This window comes from Bombyx mori, chromosome 5 (genome assembly GCF_030269925.1).
Source record: "Bombyx mori chromosome 5, ASM3026992v2".
NCBI lineage: Eukaryota > Metazoa > Arthropoda > Insecta > Lepidoptera > Bombycidae > Bombyx > Bombyx mori.
Genome location: NC_085111.1, coordinates 570295 through 589842, shown reverse-complemented (window position 1 = coordinate 589842; position 19548 = coordinate 570295). Strand labels below are relative to the sequence as shown.

Sequence of the window (19548 nt, the reverse complement as noted above, 5' to 3'; positions counted from 1 at the left end):
TTTTTCGTAACGGTCCTACGGACTATGAAGTTTTCAAACATCATAACTAAAATAAAAAGTTATTTAGGACGAAAATGAAAATGTTTCAGTATCAATGATTCTAGATTTGGTAACAGTCACGTAACAGAGTTATATAACTATGTGACTTTCTTATAATTATTGTTGATGGTAGCGCTAATGTGAATTCACAGGGTTCTAAACAGTAGTAGTAATACAGTATACATTCACACGTTTTGAAACTAAGTAATCGCTAAACACTGCATGAGTCGTTAATGAAGTCTTTATTTAAGCTAATAAAGAAATAGTGTCGAATCCACGTTACACTACATTGTTCTAAGTGCTACCGCTGAACAATAATCGCTTGAATTTCATTTCCCAGGACGCCACTCCCCGCCCCCGTCCCGCCGCCCCCCTCCCAATTCCTTTAATTACTTTCCGATCTTCGAATGATTGATCACAATCTGCTGCCGCCAGCGTTCTGATATTGGTCGTCTCAATCCGTTTACGTAAGTATATTTGAAATCTAAAACGGAAAAGTTCAGAACCTAAAACCCTAGATCGCATTCTAAGTACAATCCGCTTTATTGCTAGATCACGTAAAACGTTGAGTCTCAACAATGACATCTCATTTGATCAATACGATTTTTTACTATTGATAAGATATGCCCTTAATTGTGTGGTTACACGGTTTGGTCACAATATTCTCCTTAATTATGCCGCGAAGTAGCTAGTCGTGCATACCGGTTTGAAGGGTGGGGATTTAGTAAAGACTGATTGTAAGCTTTCGATCCAATGATGGGGCGACCATCGTAAGGATAGTGTAGTTACTGTAGTGCTTGTGGTAGGGCGTCTTGTGAGTCCGCACGGGTAGTTAACACCACTTATTTCTGCCGTGAAGCAGTAATGCGTTTCGGTTTGAAGGGTGGGGCAGCCGTTGTAACTATACTTGAGACCTTAGAACTTATATCTCAAGGAGGGTGGCGTATTTATGTTATAGATGTCTATAGGTTCCGGTAACCAATACCACCAGGTGGGCAGTGAGCTCGTCAACCCACTTAAGCAATATTTTTTTTTTGTAAAATAAAGTGTGTTAGCTTGTTCCCCGTTAGTTTCTAAACTAAGAATAGCATTTAGGAAACAATATTCAAAGATGTTATCCGTATAATACATAGAAGCATTTTTGTTTTTTTGATTTCTCAACTGAGTGGTAGTTTAGTGGTTAGCTCTTGACTGTTGCGTCGAGGGTCGTGGGTTCAATTCCCACATCTGACAAACACTCCTGTGATGAACACGTCTGTTTGCTCTCTGTCCAAAATCCGGATGATCATAATCTATATATTATGTATGTATTTAAACGTATTAATTATTTACGCCAGTCTCTGGTACCCATAGCCCAGGGAATCCTGATTTAGGACCGTGCGTGATTCGTGCCTAGATATTTATCATTATTTCTAGTGGCACGTATAGATTGACAATGCTGAAATCACAACCCTCATTTGGAATTGTCAAAGTCGGGTAAAAATTTCATAATATAACATACCTCTGTTACAAAAGCGGTTGAAAGCCCCGCATTTGAGGTTCATAACGAATCCAATTAGTGCTATGAGCGTGGAAAATTTCCTTTTGATGTTATATATTAGTAGTGATATAAATTAATTGTTATGGACTGTGTCCGCGGCCGAGTGACATATAAAAAACATAATGTAACGGTATCAAGTAAAGTCAATTAATTTTTAATAATGTTTTTTTTTCATTATCGAAACACATGGTTTAAGTATAATGTTTCTCAAACATATTCTCGTTGATTCGCTCTATAATAATTATAATTATAAATGAAAATTTAGTTCATTGTATAAGAATTATTAATAAAAATATGAATATTTTAAACCCCGTAGGTGGGTATCAATTTCTCTGATGAAATACGTACTTGCTTGCTTACTTTTTTTCACGAATGACTTCTACAATGAAAGAATAACATTGTTTAGTAAAAATCAATCTCGGAATAAAAGGAAATATTCAAAATTACTAAAAAAATGGCAGAGGCAGTACACTTCAAGTTTCAATGTGGATGGCACATCAAATAAAACTTTTATTAGCACCGAAAGAAAACGATAGTTTCTCTCCGTAAGTTTAATGGCGAGCGACTTTTTGATTTTCAATTATTCGGTTCAGATTTGCTGTTATTCGTATTATGGTACTCGTACTATCGTGAAATATAATATGTTTATATTGGCGCAATATTACTATTTAGTTAACTAAGATTAGTTAAAGTTAACTGTTTCGCGTAGGTAGTGCAGCAGGGAGCCAGTGCTGCGGCCGTCTCCTGTACCGACGACAGAGCTGTTCGCACTCTGGGTTCCTCTGAAACACGCGCCAGCGTGTGGATCGTTTTACTTTGAATTTTGTCTGAAACTTGGTATCTATGTAGAAAATACATGTACTTAAGGGATAGGCTAATATATGAGTCATGTATAATATATGAGTGTTGGACTCCCTAATAATAATGACAATAAATAATAATGTTAATTTTAAATGCCCAGCGAAGCGGGCGAGTACGGCTAGTATGATAAAATACTGACAGTGAGATGACGTTTTATTTATTTATTTCGCTCACTCATTTATTCTCATTTCAAAGGAAATGAAGCCAAAAATATCGGTTATTCTTGTCTTTGAGATACACTAGGTAGAAAAAAAATTCAATTGAGAGCTTACTTTACATTAATTTGAAACTATGGTTTCATTACGACATCCCAGGTCATTTCAAGTTGTGTATGATTTTTCATTTGTTCTCTCAAAAGTTCTAATTGCATCTAAATATTCATTTTCAGCAAATGAGGAGTCGACGTGTTATTTTTATAGCAGATTTTATGACTTAGTGTTTAAAGAAAGAAGTAATATCATCATAGCACTGAGAAGCAGTTCACTTCATGGCTGAAAGGTTCCCTGAAATGCATCGTCGATCAACGTAGCGCCCTCACGTCCTCAGAAGCTTTAGGCTGATGATGAGAGTTCTTCAGAGCATTCCGTCCGGGAAAAACATGTTCATCAATGTTTTCATGCAAATAAATAATCAAAACCGATATACAAGCCTGAATAACTCGCACACACATTAACGCGACTACATATTAATTCCCCACCGATGAATAGTGAGCACGGATTTATGTCATGTATAATCAGACAAAACAGATCTGACTCGATGTGGCCCGAAGGTGACACAATGATTTATTCGTGTTAAATAAGACGACGAAACAAATAATAACGTTCGAGATATATAGAAAAGCTCCAGCGGTCACCAAAGCTCATTGATATCATAACGTGAATAGACATCGAGCTTTTAATAAATAAATATTTACTAACAATCACGCCACGTTAACTGGTCCCGTGATAAGTTCGTAAAGAACTTGTGTTACAGGTACCAGATAACGGATATAAATGTAAGATTTTTATTATACACATACATATATTTAATATACATCCATAACCCTGGAAAAGACATTTATATTTATCATACAAATATTTTCCCTTGGCGGGATTCGAACTCGCGACCCCCTTGTGTAGTGACCATGTCACTTACCACTACACCAGACGGCCGTTTAAATGTAATTTTTAACGACTGTCCTACTTTTCTTTCCGCAACGCTCGAATGCTTCGTGGCAGGAATAGGCAGGTAGATGGCACGTATCCATTCGGGCACAAGTTTAAGCTCTACGCTGGTAGCTTATTTAAATTTGATTTATTTATTCTTTGTTTACTATTTAAATACCATCTTCACTAATGATATAGTGCTTTTAACATTAATCTTCATTATTTCTGAAATGATTTATAAAATTATTACGAATTTAGTTTCCAAAGCACAACTTGAATCTGAGTACATTGTAGCGATCCCGGAATGAGTAGCGATGTGATCTGGCTGCGAGAGTAAGTAGAGTGCGTTGGCCCCAAATATCGACGTTGGTATCCACGATAAAGTCATATTTTCTGGTGGGCAGTGCTCTTATGCGCAAATCCCATCAAATATCTTATATTTTACAGAACAACAAAGTTTCAACAAACTTTCTCAATTAAATTACAAAACACAAGAGGCTTGTTATGAGTTGTAACAGTTGCTGGCTTGTATCTGGCATCGTAATGAAGGTGCGGCGTCGCTGCTTCGAAATCGGGTAAGAACTTAATTCAACTTTAGTTTTATTTTACTTGAAATCTGTTTGTGTCATACGAGGTCCCATGGCTGAAGATTATTCAACCATATTCTTGAAATATGCTACTGGCCTAAGACAGTTTTAGCTGTGCCAATAGAGGCTAATGAAATAATTACACAGTTGAATAATTTTGAAATAAAACAATCTATTACCTGGATTCTAATATTTACTTAACAAGCTGCTCTTAATTTAGATTACTGAACTGACAACATCCACTAACGGCACTAACTGCCAACGATGTTTCTTTATCAGCTCTAAAACATCGTAAATACGGCTAGATTGAGAAGAGTGACCTTTCGCAATAACGACGTAAAGTTGAATTTAGTTTACAGCATAAATATACGGCTATTTGGTGCTGTTTGAAAAAAAAAAACAAGAATTTGTCACAATGTGCAGCACGAGATTTTCCATGAGCTAAGGTTAATAACGAAATTTATAATAAAGATGTTGTTTATTTGAATATATGTATGCGTACAATAAAAAAAGTAAAAATGTAGTTACGTATGTTTGCAGGTATGGTGGAAGCTTAATCGACGATGAGGTCTTAAAAAGGATCATCAGGTGCTTGTCCTTCTATAATATCTTCTTCTGAGTCGGTCTTTACATTGCTGGAGGTCGTGTCTAGTTTGAAACGTTGACCTCTCGATCCACTTTACTTTCCCATGTCTTCCTGTCCTTGGCGGTCTTTATAGCCTAGGTTATTAGCAGGCCGGTGAGCGCCAGATCTGACCAGCGGGTAGGCGAGCGTCCGCGTGATTTTTTGTCCTGTTAACCTAACCAACTACCATCAGCTTCTCTAAGTTATCGGGGTCTCTACGAGTGATGTGTTCTATAATATATCTAAATAACACCAAAGTAAAGGAAGTTTTGCTTCTCTACTCAAATTAGTTCTGGCCGCAACACTGGTTGACAGATTTAAATGGGATGCACGACATATCATATTATCATTTGGCTGAGAGACACGCAGAGCTTAGCTCAAGGAAACTGTCATCATTGAAGTTGTCGGGCCTAATTCCATCAACTAAGGACTAGGTGTTGCTTGAATCCACCTATTCATGTTATTCTACAAGAAGAATTTATGAATATAAATATAAAATAAAAGTCATGTAATAAGTAATTTTAAGTAAGTATTCAGCTTAATGCTATTAAATATAAGTTTGAGTACCGAAAATAAATCATTTATTATTATTATTAGCTGTGATTATTATTATTGGGCTGAGCCTACACACGTCTATTTCTTAGTATCACGTCGTTAGCAACTCAGTGTTACTTAGTACAGTTAATTTGATTTACAAACACGTTACTGATCGATTAACACAATTATATGAATTCAAATTAATAGAAGCGAGTTTCATGACTCTGTAACCTTTAAGGAGTAGATGGGGGCTGCTGTGTCTCGTAGTAAATGACTTGTATCGTATCCATAACAATTAAGTTATTCCAACCGCTAATTAACAAAATAATTTCTACTAAAGTCAATTCAATTTGTATTCAAATTGTGAATATTTAGCATTCCAGTGCTGAATAAAAAATTTCTCTGTCTATTTTATTTCATGGCAGAGCTATTTTACTTGTTTTTTTTTCAAGTGTTTATTATATGAGCGGAATAAAAAAAACTACTAATAAAAGTATAATGCATGTTGTCAAATGGAGTATCATTGAATAGGTCTTAAGGTTTCTATAAAGGTTTCTATAAAGGTTTCTAGATGAGGCAGTGTAAAATCTTTATGTATTTACGCCCCCTGGCTAGATGGTGCGATGAACTTTTTTTTTTTTTTTTTATTGCTTATATGGATGGACGATCTCATAAGCCACCTGGTGTTAAGTGGTTACTGGAGCCCATAGACATCTACAACGTAAATGCGCCACCCACCTTGAGATATAAGTTCTAAGATCTCAGTATAGTTACAACGGCTACCCCACCCTTCGAACCGAAACGCATTACTGCTTCACGGCGGAAATAGGCGGGGTGGTGGTGCGGACTTCCAAGAGGTCCTACCACCACTGACCTCCGAACGGTGACCGTCAAGAGGTGGACGGAAGACCGGGCTCAGTGGTGTGGATTGGTAGAGGCCTATGTCCAGCAGTGGATGACTGTGGGCTAATGACGATGATTATGTATTAAAAAAAAAAAAATTTTTTAATTACACACCATTACAAGTTGAGCGATAAAAATGTTGTTAATAAATTAATTTTGTACGTATGTTATTACATGTGTACATGGAGCGTTCATCCTAAGTAATGCTGTCTTACATTGTGAAACCTCTATCAATATATTTTTTTATCAATGAAAGTCGAGTGCTCGAAATTAGACCAGAATCACTTAGTACTTAACAATTAATGTTATGTATCACATTTCCTCTGTTGTTTCGTTATTGTAATTTTTTATTGTACGTAAATTGTTGTTGGGAAAAAGAGTCCAACTTTTATTTACTTATAACACACGTTACAGCTCGTCAATAGACACAGAAAAAATAATAAGTCCAGCCCAAACGTGGTAGAATGTTCAGAAGTATTCTATCTTATTCACTTGCAGACAAATTCTAAATATGTTAATGTATGTAGCTTTTTAGTCTCACTTTTCAAGCGTCATTTTCTATTCGTTATATTTTAAAACACAACAACTGTAAAGAAGTACTTACTCACTTCAAAAAAAGTAAATTAGTTTGAAGAAAGGTGAGATAAATTGGTTTTTCTTTGTTTATTTATGTGTTAATAATTTACATATAATTTTTTTGTGTCCTCTAAATGTGCACAAAGTATTATTATGTGTGTAAATTGCAGGCGACAAGTAAGCTTTCAAGCTTTTCAATCAGCTAGGATTAGCTTAAGGTTTGACATAATTAAGACTTACTTACCTTGGATTTTATAATTTGTAATTTATAAATATACAGTCTATGGTGGAGCACTGAAAAGGGATTTCAGGCTCCGGGCGAGGGGTGAGGGGGAGTGCCGGTTCCCCTCCGGTCTCCGGCAGTGTGTGTCGGACCGGCGCGGCGTGTATGTGTCCTCGCAAGCTGTCCCCACGGTACGTCAGCGAGTGCTAGTGATGTGTGCTATGTGAATTGCCATACGCTAGAACAACCTATAATCAGTGGATGTTTATAAAGGGTTTTGTTCATTGTGGACAATCATTTTAGGGATATACCTCAGAATTTCATAAAGCTAAACTGTGCTATTTTATAATAGTTACGTTGCCCTTTAACTATTTTCGCGCAAAACTACGATCCAAATATTTGTTTAAAAACAGTTTAAATATCTGGTTTAGTTCCACGTTCGCCTTCGTTTACTTAGTCTGTATATAATTCAATTTGGTAAGTTTTTGCTTGTTTTTACGACAAAGAATATCACCGCGAAATGTATTAAGATTCGAAGAGCGTGGCCCACGTGCCTCTAATGCGGTGAGGTCGCCGATTATCAGGTGATTTTTCGCGCAAAAAATGTCTTTTAGGATTTCCAGAACATAGCGAAATTGAAGATTATCCTCCTCCATCGAGATTTTATGTCGGTCCGAGGGAATTTCTATTAAATTAATTTGGAAACTGAAAATATTTTTCTCTCCGAAGTGATAAGTATTTTTTAAATGAATTTAAGGGCAGCTAAGTGTCTTACGAGTTTCCAAGAGCCAAGTTAAAAGTACTTTACGTCTTTACATGATTCATATCACAATATAAAATATGTCGAGTCGACTTGACAGATCTCGTCGACTCGGAGGACTGATTTGCTTGAAGCAGTTGCATGCGATTAGGTATTTATTTTCCAGAGCGAAGTGGAGCAGTAAAGTAAGGAAAACTGACCCCACCACCATGTGGAATAAATAGCTAGGAAGAGAGAGAGAGAGAGAGATAGAGAGAGTTGCATGCGATTATTTACTAGTTATATGTTTTTCATTTAAATTATTTGACTTTAAAATACTCTGGTACATCTCAGTTATAATTTAGCTTATTAATATTACATGATCGATCTTTTTACGTACTGGTTACTGTCGCATATAACTGGCGCCATTGAGTATTTACATAGAGGGCTTACGATAGCTCCGAATTGACTTGAGCACAGCCTTTGCTCACACCCAACACCACAGAGTCAAGAGACCGCCCAACGTGAGCACTCGCCAGCAGCTTCACATTGCGTATCTTGTAAATACTCTATGGCGTATATATATCCGTATACATATACATATCTGAACACGTTTTTATTTATTTATTGCTTAGATGGGTGGACGATCTCACAGCCCACCTGGTGTTAAGTGGTTACTGGAGCCCATAGACATCTACAACGTAAATGCGCCACCCACCTTGAGATATCAGTTGTAAGATCTCAGTAGAGTTACAACGGCTACCCTACCCTTCAGACCGAAACGCATTACAGCTTCACGGCAGAAATAGGTAGGGCGGTGGTACCTACCTGCGCGGACTCACAAGAGGTCCTACCACCAGTAAACGTATACGAATACATACATATCCAAAGTATTAAATGTTACGTGGTTGCATTGACCGAATGAGTAACGAAAATAATATGTTAGTTTTTTCTGTTCATATTTCTAAAAGGGTGGCTTTAAATAATTTAATAAGCCACATGAATCTGCCACTAGTGTCTGCCAATACATTAAATATACTTCCTAAGGCAAAAATTTGAGACCTTTGATGAGTGATTATTAAATGCGTATCTGCTTTTATGCTTACTTGTAATTGAAAACGAGCTCTTTCTATTCAAAATTCAATACTAAACTGAAGGGCGGGCTACCATCATCCACTAATACAAAAATAAAAATACCTAATAAACAAATATGACGTCATCACTTTTGATTTTTTTAACGTATAAATAAATTATTTAGAGCGTTTACGTTTTTGGTTAAATTCATTTTTAATTGTATAGATGTGTTTAATATCAATTAAATTCAATTCAATATATTTTATCAGCACGAAAATTCTTTGTGCGCCTTTTGAAGACAATTGAGGCTACGGTCCTCAATCGGAATGTGAAATTTGGCTTATTTAAGGTGTACGGTGGACATTTATCATTTGTATGATATGAGATTTGGGTAATACTTTCAATTACATTTAAAGATAAAAAATAAAATTACGATCAGATATCGAGAAATGGCCGACCTACTTACTATTTTAATTTAAGGTTTAATATTTTCACCGAAAATTAATTTCATAAACAATACATTAACGGTTCGCTTAATTTGCCCGACCCGCGTCATAGCCCTAAATTTAATCAGAATTTTAAAGAAATAAAATTTACGGAATTACTTTCGGACACGAAGACTATTCAAGAAATAGCACACGTTTTTAAAAATAGTATCTACATGAACAAATAAACTTAACCAATAGAGTTGAACGGTCGCGTGCTCATGAAGCCAATTAAACTAAACGTCATGACAAAAATAAAGGGGAAACGTCAATCTGTTCGTTTTCAATTAGATTTTTTAATTATTATTTCTCTATCTTAATGGAGATGTCGCAGGAAGGGATGTCAACGGAAAAATATTTTTCGGAAAAACTGATATCAATCAGTAAACGACGACTTAATTACGCGAATGTTTATTTTGTAATGTCAAAACTTTGTTGTTTCTTTGTACAGGTAATATTGTTCTTTCACGACAGGTCATGGTTGTTACCGAACTGAAGACAGTTGGTACCGTTTCATCTACTTTAAATATAGATAATTTATTAAGCAATAACATAACGTTACCTGGCGACCAAACTTGTTCGATACTCTTGCAAATCGCGCACTGGGTCGTTCGAGGCCTACGCTAGGAACTGTGTTAGGAACGCTAATATTTCGCACATGCCGTCGCATCCTAAGATCGGTACTGTGGACCTTGTCTTAGGCTGACATGGTTTGTAAAATATAAATTATAACGAAAAGCTAAAATGACCCACTGTTGACACCCGTGCGTTGCTTCTGCCGCCATCTAAGACAATTGCCGAGGAACATCTTTGTGTCTGGTATTGAACACAGGTGATGCTTTTCAAGACATAAATAAAAACCTTTTGCAACGATAAAGGTAGAAGATATTTAGTTAAAGAAAGCATCAAACAGAGCCGTAGTGTAGAGTGGTGTACTACAAGAGGCCAGATGGATTCCATGTTCATTGTAAGAGAAATAGGAGATAATTAGGAAGCTCATCAGGAAGTTCACAATTTTTTGTAATTTAGGAAATCTAACATATTTTGTTCGTGAATGACTAACGATGTGTAAATGGGATATTAAAATCATAAATTTACCTGAGCACCGGCGGCAGAGCGTGCTGTGAGTCCGCCCGGGTCGATTCTAGCTTCCTGTTTGTAATTATAATCGCAATGTTAATTTTGACTATTTACTTAAATATGTTTTGTACTGTTTTTATTGCGGAATAACCCGAGGAGACTATTACATGTTCACAGTCGATTCGCTCATAAAGCTCGTGTCTCTTAATGCTCAAGGTAAGATGGCCTTAATGGATCTAATTTATTGTTGGATAAGTCTATTCAGGATTTAGTTCTCTCCGGGGATCGCTAATAAGCTCTCCACTCCGGCCCTACAATAGGGCAGTAAGGTAATTTAAATTCGTGCACATAAGTACATATTTCTAACAATTTTGCGTAGGTCTTTTATTTAGGACAAAGTTGAAATCGTCAAGTCTGTTTCTCTTTCACGTTTGTGTCATAATATGTGTACCATGGCCACGACTCACAGTGTCGATTGGCTTCCGGGTCTTTGTCCCAATACATTGGTGGGCCAACAAATTTTTTTTGGAAACAAATCTGTTGTCGGATCAGACGCTGAAACGGAGTTATGTGTAGTTGTTATCTCGCCATGTTATTGTTTGTGTTTTGTCGTCCACTTTTTTTTTATTGCTTAGATGAGTGGATGAGCTCACAGCTCACCTGGTGTTAAGTGGTTACTGAAGCCCATAGACATATACAACGTAAATGCGCCACCCACCTTGAGATATAAGTTCTAAGGTCTCAAGTATAGTTACAACGGCTGTCCCACCCTTCAAACTGAAACGCATTACTGCTTCACGGCAGAAATAGGCAGGTGGTGGTACCCACCCGCGCGGACTCTCAAGAGGTCCTACCACCAGTAAATTGTAACTAACAAACTTGTAACTAACATTAAGACAAGCCATTTCAAGATGACAGATATCCGTAAAACATTAGAACCAATAATTACAATTTGAGTTTCAAATTTGTTTTGAATTAAAAAAAAGTTGAATTTATGAAAATGAATGTCTAATATTGAATACTATTTGATAAAAAATTTATTTGATTTTCAGAATTAAAAAAAAACTCGCTTAAATAGCAACCCGAATTACTATAAAAATTCCAATACCATCCAATTCTAATACAATCTAACACAATACCATCAAAATTAATATAATCGTTTTTTTTAGCTTGGTATCAATCCAGCATATTAAGGCAAAGTAATGAAATGAATGTATTTCATTGCAAAAATAGACATTTAGATAAATACAGAGAAACCTAAATATATTTATAAACGCCTTTTACTCGTAATAACGTTTGTGCGACACACTTCATGATTTGTTTCAATTATTTATTTAATAAGTTGCACCAACAAAGTGATCACCAATACAAAACATTGACAAATTGACAAAAGTTCATGACAGATGTCACCTCAATTATAGGTGCAATCGACAGTGCATTAACATCAAAAATAAAAAATATATATACAGCTAAGATTTGAATACATTTCATTCATTGCTTAAGATTAATTTAATTGGGAGATGATCCGCGAAAGATTTTTCCTGTAAGTAGTGAGACAATTAGAAAAAACATATATTTTAATTATTTCGAACACTTTCGAAAGGTCTGAGCAAAAATTGTAAAGACGATTCACAAACACTAGAAGTAGTATAATATAAAGGTTATCTCACTAACGATAAGCACTTAAAGCTGAACAGAAAGCTCGTTCGCTAAAATTGCCAATAAATTGCCTTTATGCCGAAGACGATTAGAACTTTTAGCACTGATTTAGTAATAGAGACTTGTTTTACAATTTGACAGCACCGCGAAGGTCTGTTTTATAAAGTGGACTTCTTGTTCTATTTATAATATGTACACGGGACTTATTACTGGTGGTAGGACCACTTGTGAGTCTGCGCGGGTAGGTACCACTGCCCTGTCTATTTCTGCCGCGAAGCAGTAATACGTTTCGGTTTGAAGGGCGGGGCAGCCGTTGTAACTATCCTGAAACCTTAGAGCTTATATCTCAAGGTGGGTGGCGCATATACGTTGTAGATGTCTATGGGCTCTTGTAACCACTTAACACCAGGTGGGCTGTGAGCTCGTCCACCCATCTAAGCAATAAAAAAAAGCACCATCTTGCTACCGTGAAGAAATACGTGTTTGACAATTTAACGGTAAACGGTAGCCAGCGTCTTGGCTCTGCCCGTGGCATTGCTGAAGTCCATGGGCGACGGTTACCACTTACCGTCAGGAGGGCCACACTCTTGTCTACAAGGATAATAAAAAAAATCATTAAAAATAAAGCAGAGCCGTAGACATTATTAATATTACTTTTACGGCTTAATCTTCTAATTATTATTGTCTTTTTTTTACTTCCAATCATTTAAATACTCTACAGTACTTTGTTACTTTGAAATAATATTACTTACAAGCTGGCTGCGGTGTTCACATCACGGTATCTGCCGGCGGTTCAGATTAACGTGAGTGGAGGGCCCAGAAACGAACACAAACAAAAACACTACGAAGCTCTAATTTAATGTAAACCGTTCAGCAAGCCCTCGACAAATATCAAACAAGTATGATTAAGTTTAAATGAAGGACGGTGTCGGGTCGCGCCCGGCACGGCCCCGCGCACCGTGCGTGCCAAACTTAGCCAAATAAAAGTTGGATTGATAGATATTTTAATGGTATACTCGTACGAAGCAATACAAATTTGCTATGTTTATGAGTACACAGGTCAGGGCTAACAAACTTTCTTAAATCTGTTGTTTTTTTTAAATTATCTTAATTAAAAGTACCTGTCGTGTGAAATTTTACGTTTTTTACTGTGAATAAATTGTTGCGGATGTTTTGAATTACGAATAATATATTACGAATTTACCGTTTTCGTGGTCACGGATGACTAGTAAAAGTAGTTTTAATTATGGCTACAATTTACGAAAACAAAAAAAAAATACTTTATTATATTCTCATTTAGAATTACGCTGAGACAGATGAGCAGGGCAAATATGGCCTTCATATCTGTTGATGAATTTCTGTGTAATCTATAATATACACCATAAATTGACTTGGAAAAACATGACTTTTCCAAATGTTCTTCTGCTACCTACCTGCAATGTTTTTTAATACATTTTTTTCTAAATACCACAGGTTCTTTTTCTTTATTCTGTACTCCAGGCATCATGTTGCACGCTATTCATATTAGTAATTCGAGTTGGTACTCTAGACAAGAGTCTCAAAGTAATTTCTCTATCCGTCGGGAACATCACTTTGATCTTGATCTAAAGGCACCCAGTGTCATTCTCTGTACTTTTAACAACGTTATGGGAAATTTAATTTTTTTTTTCCCTACCTAAGCTGATAGCCTTGAGAGGCTATATCAGCGTAACCTTAACTAGTAGGTGAGCTCACGGGGATCAAACCGGAGTGTTGCTAACACTGACCCTAGCAAGAGCAGTGCTTCGCAGAATCTACCACCGAATCGGAGAAACTCAGTGGCTTGTGTCTATGGGTTAAGAAATTTCATGATGATGGGTTGCGTACCTGGTTAAAACGTGAAAGCTAAACTAAAGGAAAATACATATATAGTGTAAATATTGTCAAAGAAACTATGTAGACATTGTGGTGACGATAGTTTCGGCAAGGAATTAGGCCTATATTATATAATGATTTTTATATGTATAAGTTTCTTGCTAGCCTGATAGCGTGAAATAAAGTATGATAAAAAGGTGCGTGATTGGAATCGACATTGCGACACACTTTTTAAAAATATTTAAAATCTAATTATTATTTTTTCCATGCGACCCTTCTGCGTGTTATCCCTGGTGACCTTGTAAATATTGCGGAGTTTAAAAATAAGCTTTAGTTATATATTTCGTTTTGGGAATTACAAGGGCTTGAATAGGATGTAGCGTGACTTCACAATGTAAACATTCAAGTTTCACAAAATATTACTTCTCTCTGATTTGTAAAACGAATGCTGGGTATAGTGTTATTGATTCACTGGTAAGTTCCTTCTGCTGCAGCAACAGACAGACAGACCGGTGTGCATAATGGTGCTTTTAGGATCTTCAAGCACCGGTCATCTTCCTCCGTCTCGACGAGTTCGACGAGCGAATTAACCCATAGACACAGCCCACTGAGTTTCTCGCCGGATCTTCTCAGTGGGTCGCGATTTCAATCCGGTGGTAGGTTCAGCGAAGCACTGCTCTTGCTATGGTTAGTGTTAGTAAATTCTCTCAGGTTAAGCCCGTGAGCTCACCTACCGGTCCGGGCGTAGATTAAATAGCCTCTAAGGCTACCAGCGAATAGTAAAAAAGTACTTAATGCGAAGCGTGTTCACGATTGTTGCATGCTGTTTCATGCTAAAAAACAGCGTTCAACTTATTGAAGGAAAAAACAAATAATTTGCAAAATTATTTTCTCACAAAACATAGAACTCACAGAATCATTCATGTAACTTTCAATTTATATTCCAATTCCAATTTATATTATATAATAGCGTATCAATTATTATTACAATATTTTTTCTAACAAAAAATAACCAAAGAGGACAAAGTACTGATTACATCCAAATTATCTTTATCAAATATTCATTGATCAGTGTAACTAGTAATTTCTGTTCTTCATCGTATTATCATACATAATAAGTATGTATGTACATATGTACGTCGACGGTCGTTGGAAGAAACAACATCGTGTATTTGATTGAAGATCATTCTACTATTTAGTTAAGTGATTTTCGGTTTATTTTGTAGTATTCACTGTTTCGTAATATTAACTTGCTCGTAGTAAAAAATGCCTAGACTTTTCTTCCATACCTTCCACTGGTAAATTCTTATGTATTTCGTGATCTATTGTATAAAATAAGATTTTTCCCAATTCATCTGCCCGTTTCTTACTCATTTTCAAAATATCCAACAAACACATTTTGCGACTAAAGTAAAATATTTGAATGTAGTCGAAGGTTTTTTTTAGATGGTTGGACGAGCTCACAGCCCACCTGGCATTAGGTGGTTACGGGAGCTCATAGATATTTACAACGTAAATGCCGCCACCCACCTTGAGATATGAGTTCTAGATCTCAGTGTAATTACAACGGCTGCCCCCCTTCAAACCGAAACGCATTACTGCTTCACGGCAGAAATAGGCAGGGTGGTGGTACCTACCCGTGCGGAGTCACACGAGGTCCTACCATCAGTAATTACACAAATTATATTTTTGCGGGTTTGATTTTTATTACACGATGTTATTCTTTCATCGTGGAAGTTAATCGTGAACATTTGTTAAGTACGTATTTCATTAGAAAAATAGATACCCGTCTGCGGGAGTCGAACACCGGTGCATCGCTAGATATGAATGCACCGGACGTCTTAAGACCTTTAGGCCACGACGACTTTTTGACGACTTAGCCTGTGAAATACCAAAGAGCTAGTCGCCTTCCTTCAGTCTAGTTCTCAGGGTGCCCCAATCTATTTTTGGAATAAGCTATTTTTGAAAAGGAAGCTATAGTAACGTCAACTATTACATTTATAAAGAAATGTTGAGTCCGAGCTGCAGTAACTACCGCCCCTATAGGACAGCTCTCGAGGAGACCTAAGGGAGCAGACACCAATACAATTTATAAACTTCATTTCCAACTCTCGGGTACCGCGCTTCCTCTAGCGACTTCCATTTAGTGTCTCACGATGCGCAACTGTATTGTGAAATAAAATGATCGCATTTTGACCTAACTTATTATGTATTTATTTAAATAAAATCGCAATTGTCCCCAGTATACCCCATTGTCTCATACAGACCCTCTTTTCTTAATAAGTTGATTAAATATGCAATTTATCTTAGAGAGCTGGGTATCGGGCCTACCTTTACGACTACATAACCAGGTTAAAGGTAGGCAGTGCTGCATAATTGAGCGGAGTGGATTGTGCTGGGTACATTCAATATCAAGGAGCTTTGGTATCAGACATGTGACATTGGCTTCCCGAGAGTTCCATTGCCTTAGAAAACAATTAATTAATTAGTACCTTATATTTAGAATTAATTCATTTTCAGATATCTGCGAGTTGTGGACACGATTACGTTGGCCGAAGATACACTGAAATTTTCTTTCCATTATCAAAACAAAATTTCTTTTATTGGTCCTGATTCAGCCTACATCCTAACTTAGGATTTTACTTGTAAATGATTTTCTGCGCTTTTCACGAGCTTAGTCTTTCGTATAATTATTTTTATGTTATTTTTACTTAATTTATGTATTGCGTAATAATATAATAATAATATGTATTTGTATAATAAGTAGGCTTCGCTCTGCCCCTGGCATTACTGACGTCCATGGGTGACGGTAACCACATACCATCAGGTGGGCCGTACGCTCGTCTGCCTACAAGGGCAATAAAAAAGTTACTATGTTTGTTGGGACAATATTAAATACCGGTTATTAAAGAGTTTAAGAGGTTATTTAAGAGTTACCTGACTTAGGTCAAATAGGAGGTAGTTTATTTAATACGGCATATATTTTAGAAATTTAGCAATGTTAGGAATGTATCAGTGACCTTTAAAGTTATAAAGTACCCACATGTTTCGAATCTGTAACCTCTTGAATGAGCGATTTCGTTCATGTCACTGAGCTAAGAGCGCAATCACGATGTATCGTGATACTAATACTATACTTCCTATGGATAATATAATATTATCTAATAACATAAATGTAACGAGGATTAATTAAATCCCAAGAGCAATTAATTAACCGTTGCCTAAGGTTTGACGACTCAGTTTTATAAAAAAATGCGGACAAAATTAATTCTGAACGTTCTATTAAAATCGCATCATTTCTAATTGAAATTTCTATTCTATATAATGTTTAAATGATTATTTTCAGTTGAGCTAGTTACGGAATAATTGAATTGTAAAGGTAGGTACGCACGGGTAGGTCCCACGACCCTGCCTATTTGTGCCGTGAAGCAGTAATGCGTTTCGGTTTGGAGGGTGGGGGAGCCGTAGTTAAAAAGTGAGAATTTAGAGCTCATGTCTCAAGGTGGGTGGCGGCATTTACGTTGTAGATGTCTATGGGCTCCGGTAACCACTAAACATCAGGTGGGCCGTGAGATCGTCCACTCAAATAAAAATAAAAAAACGTAATGTGTTATATATTCATTCGTAGATATCTGCTTATTTATTTAACAATCTTTAAGTCACAGTATCTTATCTTATACCTTTGAACGAGCAATTCATTTATATATAAGTATATATAATCTGAATGTCGGAAACGGCTCCAACGATTTTTATAAAATTTAGTATACAGGGGATTTCGGGGGCGACAAATCGATCTAGCTAAGATTTATTTTCAGAAAATGTTGTTTTATTCGTGTTTTCAATAATCAACTTTATCGATAATCAACTTTATGACTCTTCCCGACATCTATTGGCCAATAATAATACTATTTTTCATAATTGAGAGCAACTAACTGGTTTAAAGACACAATAACACTAAAGCTATTTCAGCAGATGGCGTTGTTAAGCAACCCGAAGCCAATGAGTGCTGGGTTTAAGGTTAGACCAAGAAAATGAATTGTGTATTTATATTATTTGAGTCTTTTTAACTCGCGTGTTCACTTAAAAATGCCTAAACGATCTTGGAATATTTCATCATTTTATCAATATGTAATTCGTATTTAAATATAATTTCTAAAAACACAATTTGTCAAAAAAAACGTGCAAAGTTTGGTCTTCGTCTAGTAAATAGGTAACAAAGGTGTCACACAATCGTCTAATGGCTTTTTTTGATATTTTTGAAATTTAATTTTCTCTTTATTTATATGGCTTATTGAACAAACTCACGCGGAGCGGTATATAATATAAGCTTACGCGTTCGAGCAGTGTGAAGTACTGATTTATTTATATTTAGGAGTAGTGTTGGTACACACATTATAATAACATAGCATCGATCGTGCGATTGACTTTAGTAGCTAGCTACAGCTTGGTGGAAATATTTCTAGTCGTGTTATTTGTTAAACTGAGATAGATTGGTCCCGCAGTTCCAGCAATTATCTCGCGCAGAAATTACAGGCGTCCGTCTCAAGGGAGGGACGGCTGTTGTTTTAGTACAACTGAGATTACGACCTCGTACATGTGCAGATAGTGCATTTGCTTAAAAATGCCTACTGAGGCTCGTCTATGCTTAAAAATGCCTACTGAGTTTCTCGCCGGGTCTTCTAAGTGGGTCGCAATTCCGATCCGGCGGTAAATTCTGCAAAGCATTCGACTGGCAAATTCTCGCAGGTTGAGCCCGTGAGCGGGCGGACCTATACGTCCGCGCGTAGCCGAAATACCCCCTTAGGCTATCAGCGAATAGATAGGGAAAAAACCTTAAAAATCAGTCTAATCTCTTTGATTTTCAATTTTAAATAATGTAGAAGAAGCTGCTTGTTTCCGCGCGGTTTTACGTTAGTCTTCCGACTCTAGGACTCCGACTCTACTTTCGAGATCTAATAGGAAGAATAGTCTGTGTTTCATTTAGATAAGCATTTAATTCGGTTTTCTTGATATCATTCTAAGGTGTAACCATGTTGTCAATAAGTTGCTGTAACTACCGCCATATGGCAGTGCCCTAATAACATTTATAATACATTTGATCGTAACAAATCACTGGGATGCGCATGCTAACAATCTAGAATCACAATGATATCTTCGGTTTTGTGTATGCAAATTCAATTTTCGTATATGATGAGGTCGCGTGTCTTTTATCCAATTGTAAGGTTTGTTGTAAAATAACTATAGTATAAATTTATTATGTTAAAATTAGAAACTTTCGCAATGCCATGTGGCAACACTGTTGGTGTCCCCACTGCTTCCAATGGCAGCAGTGGGGACGAGACATAATAAAAAAGGCGGTGGTCGGAAAAAAAGGGGGCAAATGGCGGTGTATTCTATAGTGAGCACATATCCAAAAGTTGTAAAGTGGATTTAAGAAATAAACGAGGACAGACTGAGGAGAACTACTGCAATCTATGTGTTATTTCCTGACTGCTGGAGTTAGAGTCCTACATCTCAGAAGAGGGATCGCCCTACGTAAGTAAATTGTTGATTGTATTTCTTAATTAGCATCAGTTTATATTTTGAAAAAAAAAAAAAGAATAGAACCATGCCGATTAGGG

General features: G+C 36.5%; 1 protein-coding gene and 1 long non-coding RNA gene across 3 annotated transcripts in view; both read left to right on the top strand.

Annotated features, from left to right (window-relative positions):
* The first annotated feature begins 326 nt into the window (after positions 1–326).
* LOC119628497 (uncharacterized) lies at positions 327–4912 on the top strand. Of its 2 annotated transcripts, none has more exons than XR_005244664.2 (3): positions 327–506; positions 4033–4160; positions 4713–4912. It is a non-coding gene; the product is annotated as an uncharacterized LOC119628497 (long non-coding RNA). The 2 variants fall into 2 exon arrangements; XR_009973280.1 differs by lacking the exon at positions 4713–4912 and adding an exon at positions 4452–4609.
* Positions 4913–7189: 2277 nt separating this feature from the next.
* Positions 7190–19548, top strand: part of LOC105841815 (zwei Ig domain protein zig-8) — a 348782-nt gene continuing 336423 nt past the window's right edge. Inside the window, exon 1 of the mRNA XM_062668506.1 lies at positions 7190–7513. The gene's annotated coding sequence lies outside the window, so the exon portion shown is untranslated. The remainder of the gene's footprint in view (positions 7514–19548) is intronic.